General features: G+C 41.3%; 1 protein-coding gene across 9 annotated transcripts in view; it reads left to right on the top strand.

Moving 5' to 3' along the window:
- The first annotated feature begins 305 nt into the window (after positions 1–305).
- The window catches only part of NINL (ninein like), a 132,189-nt gene continuing 119,798 nt past the window's right edge, over positions 306–12,696 (top strand). For 7 of the 9 annotated variants that reach the window (XM_081148264.1, XM_081148272.1, XM_081148271.1 and 4 more), the window contains exon 1: positions 306–498. The gene's annotated coding sequence lies outside the window, so the exon portion shown is untranslated. Of the gene's footprint in view, positions 499–6,376; positions 6,424–12,696 lie in introns of all 9 variants that reach the window. The other 2 variants (XM_081148268.1, XM_081148267.1) reach the window with 1 other exon arrangement.

The raw sequence follows: 12,696 nt of genomic DNA, 5'->3' as shown, positions 1-12,696 counted from the left end.
TATTACCATTACCTAGCCAGCCTCCTCCGGTTGTTTCCAGAAGAGGATGCTAGACCAAGAAAGAAACCCCACAGAGGCCACATGGCGCACAGGGACCAGCGAGGTCAGCGAGGGGCTCAGGCCCTGAGGCTTACCCTTTCCAGAACTACCCCGGAGGCTGTGGAGGAGCCTTGGTCCGCATTGGCAGCACCCCCGCCCCCACTGCCCACCGGCCCCCTGGGGCTAAGCGCCCCGCCCCTTCCGCCCCGCCCACTTCCGGTCCCGCCCGCCGCCGAGCCCACTCCCCGCTCCGCCCCCCTCCGGGTTTGGCCCGCGGGCCGCGGCTCCGAGCGGACAAGGGGCGGCGCCTGGTGGCCCGGAGAAGGCCAGGACCTGGACCTTCTGACACAAAGAGCGGCGGCCGGACGCGGAGTGGGAGTCGCGGACCTGCCCAGTGCCCTTGGGCCGCGTCCCGGTGACCCGCGCGCCGGCGGAGACGGGAGCCGTCCCGCTGCCCAGGTGAGCGGGGGCGGGCCGGGCCTGCGGGCTGCACGTGCGGGCGCGGACCCGCGGCGGCGCGCTCCTCCCGTGGGGCAGCCGAGCCGGCGGTGAGCAGGTGGGACGCCAGTGTGGGTGCCCGCGACTCCGGGCGCAGCGCAGCGGAGAGGGGGTGAAAACCTGCGGTACCCCCGCCCCTTGCCCCGCACCTCGGCGCTCGGGGGCTGGCGGCTGCGTGGGCTCCGCGTCTTCCGCTCGCCTCGGGTGTAGGGGCTACCGGTTCGGTAAATGTGGCGGGGCTTTTTCCGTCCCCCTGGAGGGCTAGGGGTGAGGTCACTTTACAGTAACGCATCCTAAGGAGGCCGGCCGATGACCCACCCTTTAAACACCAGGTCCGACAGTGCAGCCGTTTCTCAAGTGTCGGTGCCCCTTCGAGCAGAGTTGGCAGTGTTGCGCCTCCTTTGCTGAAGTGGACGTTCACCTCCCGGTGTGCGATCCGGGATGGGGCGAAGCCAGTGGTTTCATTGGGAACGTGGAAGTTAGACGGTTGGGGAGAGCCGTGGCCTAGGTGGGTCACTGCAGCTTCTTTGCTCCCCAGATGCGTTGCTGCCGGTGACCGGGTGCCTTCTTTGCCGACCGTACCCCTGCCAAACTCCTTCAGGCTTCCTCTGTCACCTGCAAATCGTGAGGGTGCCATTCCTCAGACAAGCTAAATTATTCGGCAGGATCACCTCCTGTAAATAGGATTGCATTCCACTATAGGGCAACTTGTTAGGATATAACTGTTTTCTTATGTTGTATTAGGAGTTTGCTCTTGAAAAAATTACTTGAAATAAGATTCCACTCTGTGCGGCGGAAGTCTGTTTCATCTATTGTACTAGTTGTTTGGCAGAATCGCACCTTTCCTCATCACAAAGGCCATGTAGGAGTGTTTTCAATCTCTTTGGAAGTTTCACTCTGATAAATCTGCCCTGGTGCGTTGTTAGGAACTCCCTGTAGGTCTGTGTGTTTGCACAGGATGGAAGTCCAGGAGACTTAGGCCAAGCTATGAGGGGTGTGGTGGGGGGAGGCGCTATGAAGGTGGCTGGCTTGGAGAAGGCTCAGGGTCCCACCATCTACAGTTAATACGAGGGAGGGATTATGAGTGATGGTAGTTGATGGTTACTTTTTTCTTAGAGGCCTTTGCTGTGGTTTTCAGCATTGGACTTTGAATACTTTTAAAAGAAGAAGATTAAAAAAAAATGATAGTTAAAACTGGGCTATGAAACAACACTATCAGCAGCTTTGTGCAAGAGTATGTGTATATGAAAAGAGAAATGCTAAGGCAGATAGAGAAACAGGCTATTACCATTGTGCCCCTGCTGTTTGATTTACAAATCGTCTAGTGGTTTAAACTATTACAAATTTAACGTCCAAATTGGCAAATCAAAGCTGGATGCATGTGTTTAAGTATAGTTCATATTCAGTGCAAATTAGAGGGTAATTATTTTTGCAGAATGAGAAAATAACCTTTTCCAAAGACCTGGAACTTCAGATAAAATTAGAAAGAGAACACTTTAGAGAGGAAAAGTTAGGGTTTAAAATTTTTTTTAGATGAGGAGTTTATATAAACTTTGATGGAATACTCTTTTCCCTAAGTCATATCCCTCAGAGGTGGTGAGCTGACACTGCCGTTTGCTAACAGCATTTTGTAAATCCCTTGGTGTTAGTGCATCCTTTGTTCTGAGTCCTTAAGAATGCTTGGTGGTGGACAATAGAGTAACAATAGAGTTGCAAAGTATACTAACCTTAAGTATTCAAGGTGTTCAGATCCTGATCTTTTATGGTGATTGACTTTAGATGCTAGTTGGTGGATGGTTCTTTATTTTTTTCTTTGAAGATGAAACATGCGACATTTGAGACTTGGGGCATATGAAAGGTCCCTCTAATCACATTCTTTCTACTTTGGACACTTTGGGTTTTGCTATAAACAGGTGGTTGATCGATATCTTCCTTCCCTGGCTCAAGAAAGGTCTAGAAAAAGGAGCCCAAACATAGTGTCCTGTCTTCACTTCTGACTAGAGGGAATGGCGCCCTCCGCCCTGGAAGGGCATTTCTAGAGCTATGACCTTTTTGCTCTCCAAGTCCATGGGTGGTTTTGTAAAGGTTGAATGGCAGTGGCCATAACTGGACTCTAGATTTGGTTTTAGCTTAGTCCTTGGTTTCAAGTACAAATTAGGAATTCAGGCTCAAAGCCAGAGATTTTGTTAATCACAAGCAAGAGGCCAAAACTTTGGGTCAGGCTACCTGGAGCTATTTGGAAGGTGGTGATAGCAGGTTTTGCTTCCCCATCCTTGGGATCAGCTTGAGTGTCCTGGTGAGAGTTCCCCACCAAAGGATTCTGACTGTTGTCTGAACCATGTGACAGAGATGTCGTATGGAACGCGTTACCTATTTTTATTCTCTTTTCACAAAAGTTGGAGCATGCCTCTGGTGCTGCCTGGTTGCACTATTTTTGTGTCTCTCAATTCTAGTCTGTCCTTCTCTAGACTTTAAGGGATAACATGATTTCTAGTTACTCAGTCTGATTCAGTTTAAATCATTTGTCTGTCAAATAAACCAAAGTCTTCCAGGTAATTCTGATGCACTCAAATTTGAGAAACTTTGGCATATAACAGTTTTTGTGTGTTGACTGTTATTTTATATTTCATTAGGCGAAACTGACAAATCTTTTTGTGTTATGAGAAATACTCTTTTAATTAAGTTACCTTATTGGGATTTGCTTCCTTTACGAAGTTAAGATTTTGATGTATTGGAGTTTCTCAAAGTGGTCATCATTTATTGTTATTATTAAAGATCTGAAAGGAAATCTTTCTCCACAATTTCTAGATTATCAAGGTTCCAGTAAATAATTTTACATTTCTGAATGTCCATCAGTTAGTATGTTTTTAGTTTCCAGTGATTGAATACCTAGGCTCAGATTAAACAAATAGAGAGGTCCTGGAAGGAGAAACCAGGGCTTCGGGATGGACTGTTCTCTTGACTGAAACCAACCTTTGGGGGCCCAAGTTGCTCCTCTTCTGCATAGTGTCACATTGATGGTGGCTGTCTCGTTCACATGTGGAGTGAGAGGGAGGTTTGGATTTCATAGCTCTCCCTTTTAAAAAAAATTATTTTTCAATTATATTTGATATGCAATATCATATTAGTTTCAGGTGTACAGTATAGCGATTAAGTAATTATATGACTTATGAAGTGATCTCCTCAATAAGCCTAGTACCTATCTGACACTAGATAGCTATTGCAATATTATTGACTATATTCCTTATGCTGTACTTTACTCCCCATGACTATTTTTTTTTAGAACCTGAAGTTTTATTTATTATTTATTTATTAATCCTCACCTGAGGATATTTTTTCCATTGCCTTTTCATAGAGAGAGACACACACACACACACCGAGTGGTTGCCCCCTGCTCATGCCCGTACTGGGGCCGAGCCTGCAACTGAGGTATGTGCCCTTGGCTGAAATCGAACCCTGAACCCTATGTCCGAGGGCCGACGCTCTAACCATTGAGCCAAACTGGCTAGGGCCCCATGACTGTTTTTATAAGTGGCAGTTTGTACTCCTTGATCCCTTTCACCTTTTTCAGCCATTCTCTCAGTCCCCCATCCATCTGGTGGCCATCAGCTTGTTCTCTGTACCTATAAGTTTGTTTTTGTTTTGATCATTTATTTTGTTTTTCAGATTCCTTATATAAGTGAAATGATACGGTATTTGTCTTTCTCTGTCTTATTTTACTTAGCATAATACCCTCTAGGTCTGTCCATATTGTTGCAAATGGTAAAATATCATTCTTTTTTGGCTAATATTCCATTGTATGTGTGTCCCACATCATCTTTATTGATTTGTCTATCGATGGGTACTTAGGTTGCTTCCATAGCTAGGCTATTGCAAATAATGCTTCATTGAACACAGGGGTGCATATATCATTTGAATTGGTGTTTTGGTTTCTTCAGAAAAACACCCAGAAGTGGAATTCCTGGATCATATGGCAGTTCTCTTTTTAATTTTTTGGGAACCTCCATATTGTTTCTGCATGATGGTACTTTTTTCTATGATAGCCATTATGACAGGTGTGAGGTAATAGCTCGTTGTGGTTTTAATTTGCATTTCTCTGATAATTAGCGACATTGAGCATCTTTTCTTACGTGTTGGCCATCTGTATGTTCTCTTTGGAAGTGTCTATTCAGGTCCTCTGCCCATTTTGTAATTGAATTATTTGTTTTTTGTTGTTAAGGTGTATGTGTTTTGTTTTGTTTTAAATATGTCTTTATTGATTTCAGAGAGGGGAAGGGAGAGGGGGAGAGAGAGATAGAAACATCAATGATGAGAGAGTTATTGATTGGCTGCTTCCTGAACATTCTCTACTGGGGTTTGAGCCCACAACCTGGGCATGTGCCCTGACCAGGAATCGAACCTCGATCTGGATCATAGGTTGGTGCTCAACCGCTGAGCCACGCTGGCTCGGCAAGAGATGTGAGTTCTTTATAAATTTTGGATATTATCCCCTTAGCGAATATCTTCTCCCATTCAGTAGGTTTCCTTTTTATTTTGCTGTGTAAAAACATTTTAGTTTGATGTACTTCCATTTGTTTATTTTTTCCCGTTTCCCTTGCTGAAGGAGACATATCCAAAAAATACTACAAAGAGTGATGTCAAAAGTTTGCTGCTTATGTTTTCTTCTAGGAGTTTTATGGTTTCAGGTGTTACATTTAAGTCTTTTATTCATTTTGAGTTTATTTTTGTATATGGAGTGGTCTAGTATCATCATTTTGCATTTTTCCCAGTACCTTTTATTGAAGAGGCTGTCTTCATCCCATTGTGTATTCTTGCCTCCTTTGTCATAGATTGTGTATATAGGCATGGGTTTATTTCTAGGCTCTGTTCTGTTCCATTGATCTATATGTCTGTTTTTATGCCAGTACCATACTATTTTAATTACTGTAGCCTTATAGTATAATTTGATATAAGATAATATGATAACTCTAACTTTGTTCTTTTTTCTCAAGATTGCTTTTGCTATTCTGGATCTTTTGTGGATCCATATAAATTTTAGGATTATTTGTTCTAGTCCTGTGAAATATACCCTGGGTATTTTGATAGGGGGTTTTGCATTGAATCTGTAGGTTGCTTTGGGTAATGTGGACATTCTAATCATGTTAATTCTTCCTTTCCATGGGCATGGAATATTCATGTATTTGTATCTTCTTCAGTTTCTTTCTTCAATGTCTTAAAGTTTTTTGAGTCCAGGCTTTTTACCTTCTTGGTTAAATTTATTCCTTGGTATTTTATTCTTTTTCGTGCAGTTGTAAATGGGATTGTTTTCTTAATAACTCTTTCTGATAGTCTGTTATTGGTATATAAAAATGAAACCAATTTCTGAATATTAATTTGGTGTCATGCAACTTTATTGAATTCATTAATTAATTTTGGTGTGTGTTTTTTTGGTGCAGTATTTAGGGTTTTCTATATATGGTATCATGTTATCTGCAAATAATGACAGTTTTACTTCTTTCTCTCAAATTTTCATGACTTTGATTTTTTATCTGATTGCAGTGGCTTTGACTTCCAATACTATGTTGAATAAAATTGGTGAAAGTGGAATTCTGGTCTTGTTTCTTATCTTAAGGAAAACATTTATAGCTTTTCACTGTTGAGTATGATGTTAGCTGTGTGTTTGTCATATATGACCCTTATAATGTTGAGGTATGTTCCCTCTACTCCCACTTTGCTGAGAGTTTTTATCATAAATGGATGTTGGATTTTGTCAAATGCTTTTACTACATCTATTGATATGAACATATGACTTTTATCTTTCATTTTGTTTATGTGGTATAGCAAATTACTTGATTTGCAGATATTGAATCAACCTTGCATCCCAGGAATAAATCCCACTTGATCATGGTAGGTGATCTTTTTAATGTATTGCTGAATTTGCTTTGCTAATACAGTCGAACTTCAGTTCTTGAACATCTCCCATCTCCAACAGTTTGGTTCTTGACCAAGTTGTTAAGGAAAAAATGTCTTGGTTGTCAAACAAAACTTGGATTCTCAACCCAGCAACCTTTCACGCTATACCTGTATGATTAGTTATGTGTCTCTCAGGCGACAAACAAAGAAGAGAATGCACAAGTATGAGTGAGTGAGTTTACTGGTTTTGTTGTTTGTTTGTTTGTTTTTATTTTAAATATATCTTTATTGATTTCAGAGAGAGGAAAGGAGAGGGAGAGGGAGAGATAGAAACATCAATGATGAGAGAGTCATTGATCGGCTGCAGCCTGCGACCCAAACATGTGCCCTGACCAGGAATCGAACCCTGATCTCCTGGATCCTAGGTCGACACTCAATCCGCTGAGCCACGCCCGGCCTGGCTGAGTGAGTTTACTGTTAAACCTCTCATTGTTAACATCTCAGGAAACTGTGCTGTGAATATTTTCATGGTTTTTTTTTTTGCTTTGAGAGGGGGTTTGGAATGGATTAATTCAATTTATAATATTTCTAATGAGAAAAATGATTTGGTTTTCAACCAAATCACTACTGGAACAGCCAAGGTTCCACTATATTTTGTTGCAAGTTTTTGCATCTATGTTCATCACAAATATTTGTCTTTAATTTTCTTTTTTGGTAGTGTCTTTGTCTCGTTTGGTATCAGGGTAATGCTGGCCTCATAAAATGAGTTTGGGAGTCTTCTCTCTTCAATTTTTTGAAATAGTTTGAAAGGGATAGGTATTAATTCCTCTTTGAATGCTTGGTAATATTAACCTGTGAAGCCATCTGGTTGAGGACTTTGGTTTGTTGGAAGTTTTTGATTACTGATTGTGTTTCACTAGTATTCATTAGTCTGTTCAGATTTTGCTTTTGTTTTTGTTTGTTTTTCTTGATACAATCTTAGATTATATATTTTTGGGAATTTATTTCTTCTAGGCTGTCCAGTTTGTTGGCATATATTTGTCCGTAGTATTTTCTTATAATCTTTTGTATTTCCCTGGTGCCATTTGTCACTTCTTCTTTTTCATTTCTGATTTTATTTATTTGGATCTTCTCTCTTTTTTAAAAAATATATCTTTATTGATTTTCAGAGGGAGGAAGGGAGGGGTAGAGAGAGAGAGAGAGAGAAACGTCAGTGATGAGAGAGAATCATTTATTGGCTGCTTCCTGCATACCCTCTACTGGGGATCAAGGCTGCAACCCTGTCGTGTCCCCTGACCAGGAATCGAACCAAGATCTCCGGGATCCTAGGTTGATGCTCAACCAGTGAGCCACGCCCAGCCGGGTGTATCTTTTCTGTTTTTTGTGATGAGTCTGGTAAAGGTTTAATTTTATCTTTTCAAAGAATCAACTCCTGGTTTTATTGATCCTTTCTATTATTTTCTTAATATGATTTCTTCTTTGATCTTTATTATTTCTTCTACTCACTTTGGGCTTTGTTTGTTGTTTTTCTGGTTCCTAATAGGTGTAAGATTAGATTGTTTATATGAGTTTTTTCTTATTTCTTGAAGTAGGCCTGTATTGGTATGAATTTCCCTCTAGAACTCCTTTTGCTATGTCCCATGGATTTGGGGTCATTGTGCTTTTATTTTCACTTGTCTCAATGTGTCTTCATTTCTTTCTTGATCTTATTGTTAACCCATTCATTGTTTAGTAGCATGTTATTTAACCATAGTGTGTTAGTGTGGTTCTCAGTTATTGTTTTTCCTGTAATTGATTTCTAGTTTCACATCATTGTGATAAGAGAATATGCTTGATATGAATTCATTCTTTTTAAGTTTTTTGAGACTTGTTTTGTGGGCTAACATGTGGTCTGTCCTGAAAGTGTTTTATGTGTACTTGAATATATATTTTGCTGCTTTTGATGAAATAGTTTAACAATATCAATTAAGTCAGTCCGATCTAATGTGTCATTTAAGGCCACTATTTCCTTGTTGTCTGGATAATCTATCCCTTGTTGTCAATGGGGTGTTAAAATACCCCATTATTATTGTATTTCTGTTGATCTCTCCCTTTATGTTTGTCAATGTTTGCTTTATATATGTATATTAGGTACTCCTATGTTGGGTGTATAGATGTTTATAAAAGTTATATTCTCTTGTTGAATTGACCCCTTAATCCTTATGAATTGCCCTTTTTAAAAAAATCTGTGGTTATAGCCTTTGTTTAAAGTGTATTTCTTCTAATACAAGTATTGCTACCCCAGCCTTTTTTTTTTTTAATTTCCATTTGCATGAAATATATTTTTTCATTCCTCTCCTTTCCATTTGTGTGTCTTTTGAACTCAAATGGGTCTCTTATAGGCTGCATATGCACTGGTTAAGTTGATGGTTGCTTAAATTTAAATTTAAACATTCTAAAAATGACAGTTTTTACTCATCTCCTCCGCATTCATGTTTTTGTTATTACTTTACTTCTTGTGTGTGTTTGTTTGTATCCTTAATTTATTGTTGTAATTACACATGATCTTTCTACTTTTGTCTTTTAACTTTTGTACTAACTTTATAGTTGGTTGATCTACTGCTTTTACTGCACTGCTTTTACTAAATGCTTGCCTTTGTCAGTGAGAATTTTTTTTCTTTCCTACATTTTCTTATTCATATTTTTTATCTTTGCTATTTAATGAGATCACTTTAACATTTCTTGTAATACTGGTTTGTTGGTGATGAACTCCTTTAGCTTTTCTTGTCTGGGAAGCTTGTTCTCTCTTGTGTTCTAAATGATTGCCTTGCTGGGTAGAGTAATGTTGGTTGTAAGTCTCTGCTTTTCATATCTTTGAATATTTTGTGCCAATCCCTTCTGGCCTGCAAAGTTTCTGTTGAGAAATCAACTGACAGTCTTATGGGAGCTCTCTTGGAGGCAACTAACTGCTTTTCTCTTGCTGCTTTTAAGATTCTCTCTGTCTTATTTTGCATTTTAATTATGGTGTGTTTTGGTGTGGGCCTCTTTGGGTTCATCTTGTTTGGGACTCTGTGCTTCTTGGACTTGTGTGTCTGTTTCCTTCACCAGATTAGGGAAGTTTCCTGTCAGTTTCTTGAAGTAGGTTTTCAGTTTCTTGCTTTGTCTCTTCTCTTTCTGGGGCTCCTATGATTCAAATGTTGGTACACTTGATGTTTCCCTGAGGTCCCTTAAACTATCCTCATTTTCTTAAATTCTTTTTTCTTTTTGCTGTTCTGATTGGGTATTTTTCAACACTTTGTTGTCTAGTTGCTTATTTGATACTGTTCTGATACACTTTTGTGCCCTTTTAGTGTAATCTTCATTTCAGTTATTCTATTCTTTAGTTCTGATTGGTTCTTTTTTTTATGTTTTGTATCATCTTTATGTTTTCTATTTCTGTGTTGAAATTCTCACTGAATTCATCTATTCTTGCCCAAAGTTTCATTTAATTCTTTTATTGGAGTTTTATCCTGTTCTTTCATTTGTAGCATGTCTCTTCATTTCCTTATTTTGGCTGACTCCCTGTGTTTGTTTCTATGTATTAAGTATATTTGCTACTTCTCCTTGTCTCAACAGAGTGGCCTTCTGTAAAGGTGTCCCGTGGTGTCCAGTGACGCAGTTTTCCCTGGTCATCTGAACCGGGTGCTCCAGGGGTATCCCTTGTGTGGATTATGTGTACTCTCCTGTTGTAGTTGGGTCTTGATTGCTGTTGGCACACCAGTGATGAGTAAGACACTTAATGGCATTTGAACCAGTCACTGGCTGGGAGAGGGCGCCCTGCTAGATCCCTTTATCTGTGACAAGCCGAACATTTCCCTGCTGCTATTCCATGGACACAGGGTGTGTAGGGACTGGGACTCACCACACAGGTATTGTTTCCCCTGTATCTGGACTTCATGTGTGCTTCCTGTACCAGCTGTGTTACGGTCAGAAAATGGAGCCCTGGTCTTTGGTATTTTTTGTTCTTTAAAATTTTGACTGTGTACTCACTGTGTGCCAGGCTCTGTTCTCAGTGCTTTTGGTAAATTATTTTATGTAGCATTCACAGAAGTCTACTAGCTGGGTCATGCTTTTGTCCCATCTTGCAGATGAGGTTGATACCACCTGAGTTCAGGGTCATGTGGCACTAAGGGGTGTGCCAGGTTATGGGCAGGCTCTTGCAGATTCTAGGCCTCTTCACACATGGGGTTTCAGCATACCTCATTGCCTCAGCAACTAGATCATTTCTGCACCTTAAAAAGGAAATTAACAATTTTCAGTGCTGTTACTTCTGTGATTTGTCTAGATGTGCAAGATGAAGGGTCTACAGGGGACTAGCCAACTCAAATTTCATTTGTAAGCAAAAGTGTGGGTGGCTTAATAAATTGTGCTTTGCCTCCTTGTGATCTTTATTTGTGTGTGCATGCTCATGGATATAATGTTTTTAAAAAATGAGTCTGATGCTGGGGTTGGGACTCTAACAAACCCTAAGCTCAAAGTAGAGGGGTTGTGGACTGGTCCTGCTAGGGTGGACCACCGAGGTGGGGCTGTTCACATTGGAGGCCTGTGGGATCTCCCTCAGGGTCACAAATGACATCAAACCATAAACATAAGAACCAGCATCAAGAAATATGACAAATATTCACCGATTTGGAGTTTAGTTTAAAGGGTACAATTTCATAAACTGTTATAAATTATTTAAAAGTCAACACAGCAGTTTCCTCAGTGGAGACGCTGATGAGCAGCTTGTCACACCCCAGGAAAAGCTGATTATATCTGAAACATCTCTATCTGCCCAGTACTCAGGTAGCCTGAAGAGGCGGGTGCTGGGACTGTTTGTCCTTGTGGCCTTCTGGCTTCTGACTGTGTGCATGCAAGTGGACAAAACTGGCAAAAGTAGACAGCATCACCAGTTCCCCATCTTGGGAGAGGTGGCAGGACCACGAATAGGCAAGATTCTTCCTGAATCCTCAGGAGATTTGTGCCTTCCTGTGTGCATGGGAAATAAAACTAAGAACTCATTGTGCCCATTATAACAGGGAGGGTGGTGACTTCTGCCCCAAGGAAACCAAATCCCAAGGTCAGACTGCAGCTCAGCCAGTTAGTTCACTGGGTATAGGTGACTGATTTTGTGGTAGGGATTCTTTAAGGTAACCACTGTCAATTTAAGAAATGTCCAAACCTATAAGAATTTTTATGAGTTTATTTGAGCTAAACTGGCAACAATTTCGGGGAAGCAAAAATCCCAACGGATTGAGAAAAGTGCCACATAAATAGCTTAAATCGCCTTACTCGGGGAGATAGATAGCAGAAATCTAATTATTGCCGTTTGCCAACCACACCCAAGGACAGCTGAAGTTAAGGGAGTAAGTCTCATTTTGGTACATCAGCATAAAACTAATGAATATTCTATTGAGACCCTCCCCTAAGGCCTCTCCTAAATACCCAGCCTTTAAAATCCTTCAAAACCAAGGTCCCAGCCTGTACTCTCCCTTCCAGAAGCATGCCTGCACCTTTGCCCTGCCCTTCCCCTTCCCTTTCCCTTACAGGCATGCATCTCCTAAACTCTAAGGGACCCCAGGAGGCTTACAACCAGGGCAGCAGTGGGCAGTGGCAGTTCGTCCCAGGCAAACCACCTGAATCTGTCCCCAAAGCCCCCTTTTCTCTGACTTCTTAGTGAGCCAAAGCAGCCCAGCTTAGGCTCATTTCCTCACCTAGTCTCTCTTCTGTTATCCTAGGCTCTTCTTTGTTTCAGTGTCCCCAGCTTTAATAAACATCCTTTAAAATTCATGTAGCCTCAGAGGGGAAGGAGTGGGGGGGTCTGGAAGAAATTAATCAAAGATATATGCATAGCCTATGGATACAGATAGTAAGGTGGTGAAGGTCTGGGGTGGGTGGGGGCTGGGTGGAGGGGGCCAAAGGGGGAAAATGGGGGACATGTGTAATATTGTCAACAATAAAAAAATTTCACCTGGACTTGTGTTGTGAAATTTTTCCTGTATGAAGTCAAGAACCCACACACTACCAGCCAGCTCCCCTAGGCAGACCTACTAGGGCCAGGTCCCCTTTCTGGTAATAGTTTCACTTCTGAGGGGTGTGAAAAGGGCCATTTTAAAGGTATGTTAACCTAGGTGTGCAGAAACAATGGACAGGGCTTGCTTAAGGCAAAGATAAACCTTTTACTAAAGAAGTGATAGGACTGGCGTATGACTGTGCACCTTGACCTGCCCAGTTAGGAATGTATGATCAGATCACTCTGTGCAGTTACTT

The sequence above is a fragment of the Miniopterus schreibersii genome, assembly GCF_964146895.1.
Source record: "Miniopterus schreibersii genome assembly, chromosome: 10".
In the NCBI taxonomy this organism is placed as follows: Eukaryota; Metazoa; Chordata; class Mammalia; order Chiroptera; family Miniopteridae; genus Miniopterus; species Miniopterus schreibersii.
Note: the sequence above shows the minus strand (reverse complement) of the source record. Positions and strands in the feature narration are given on the sequence as shown.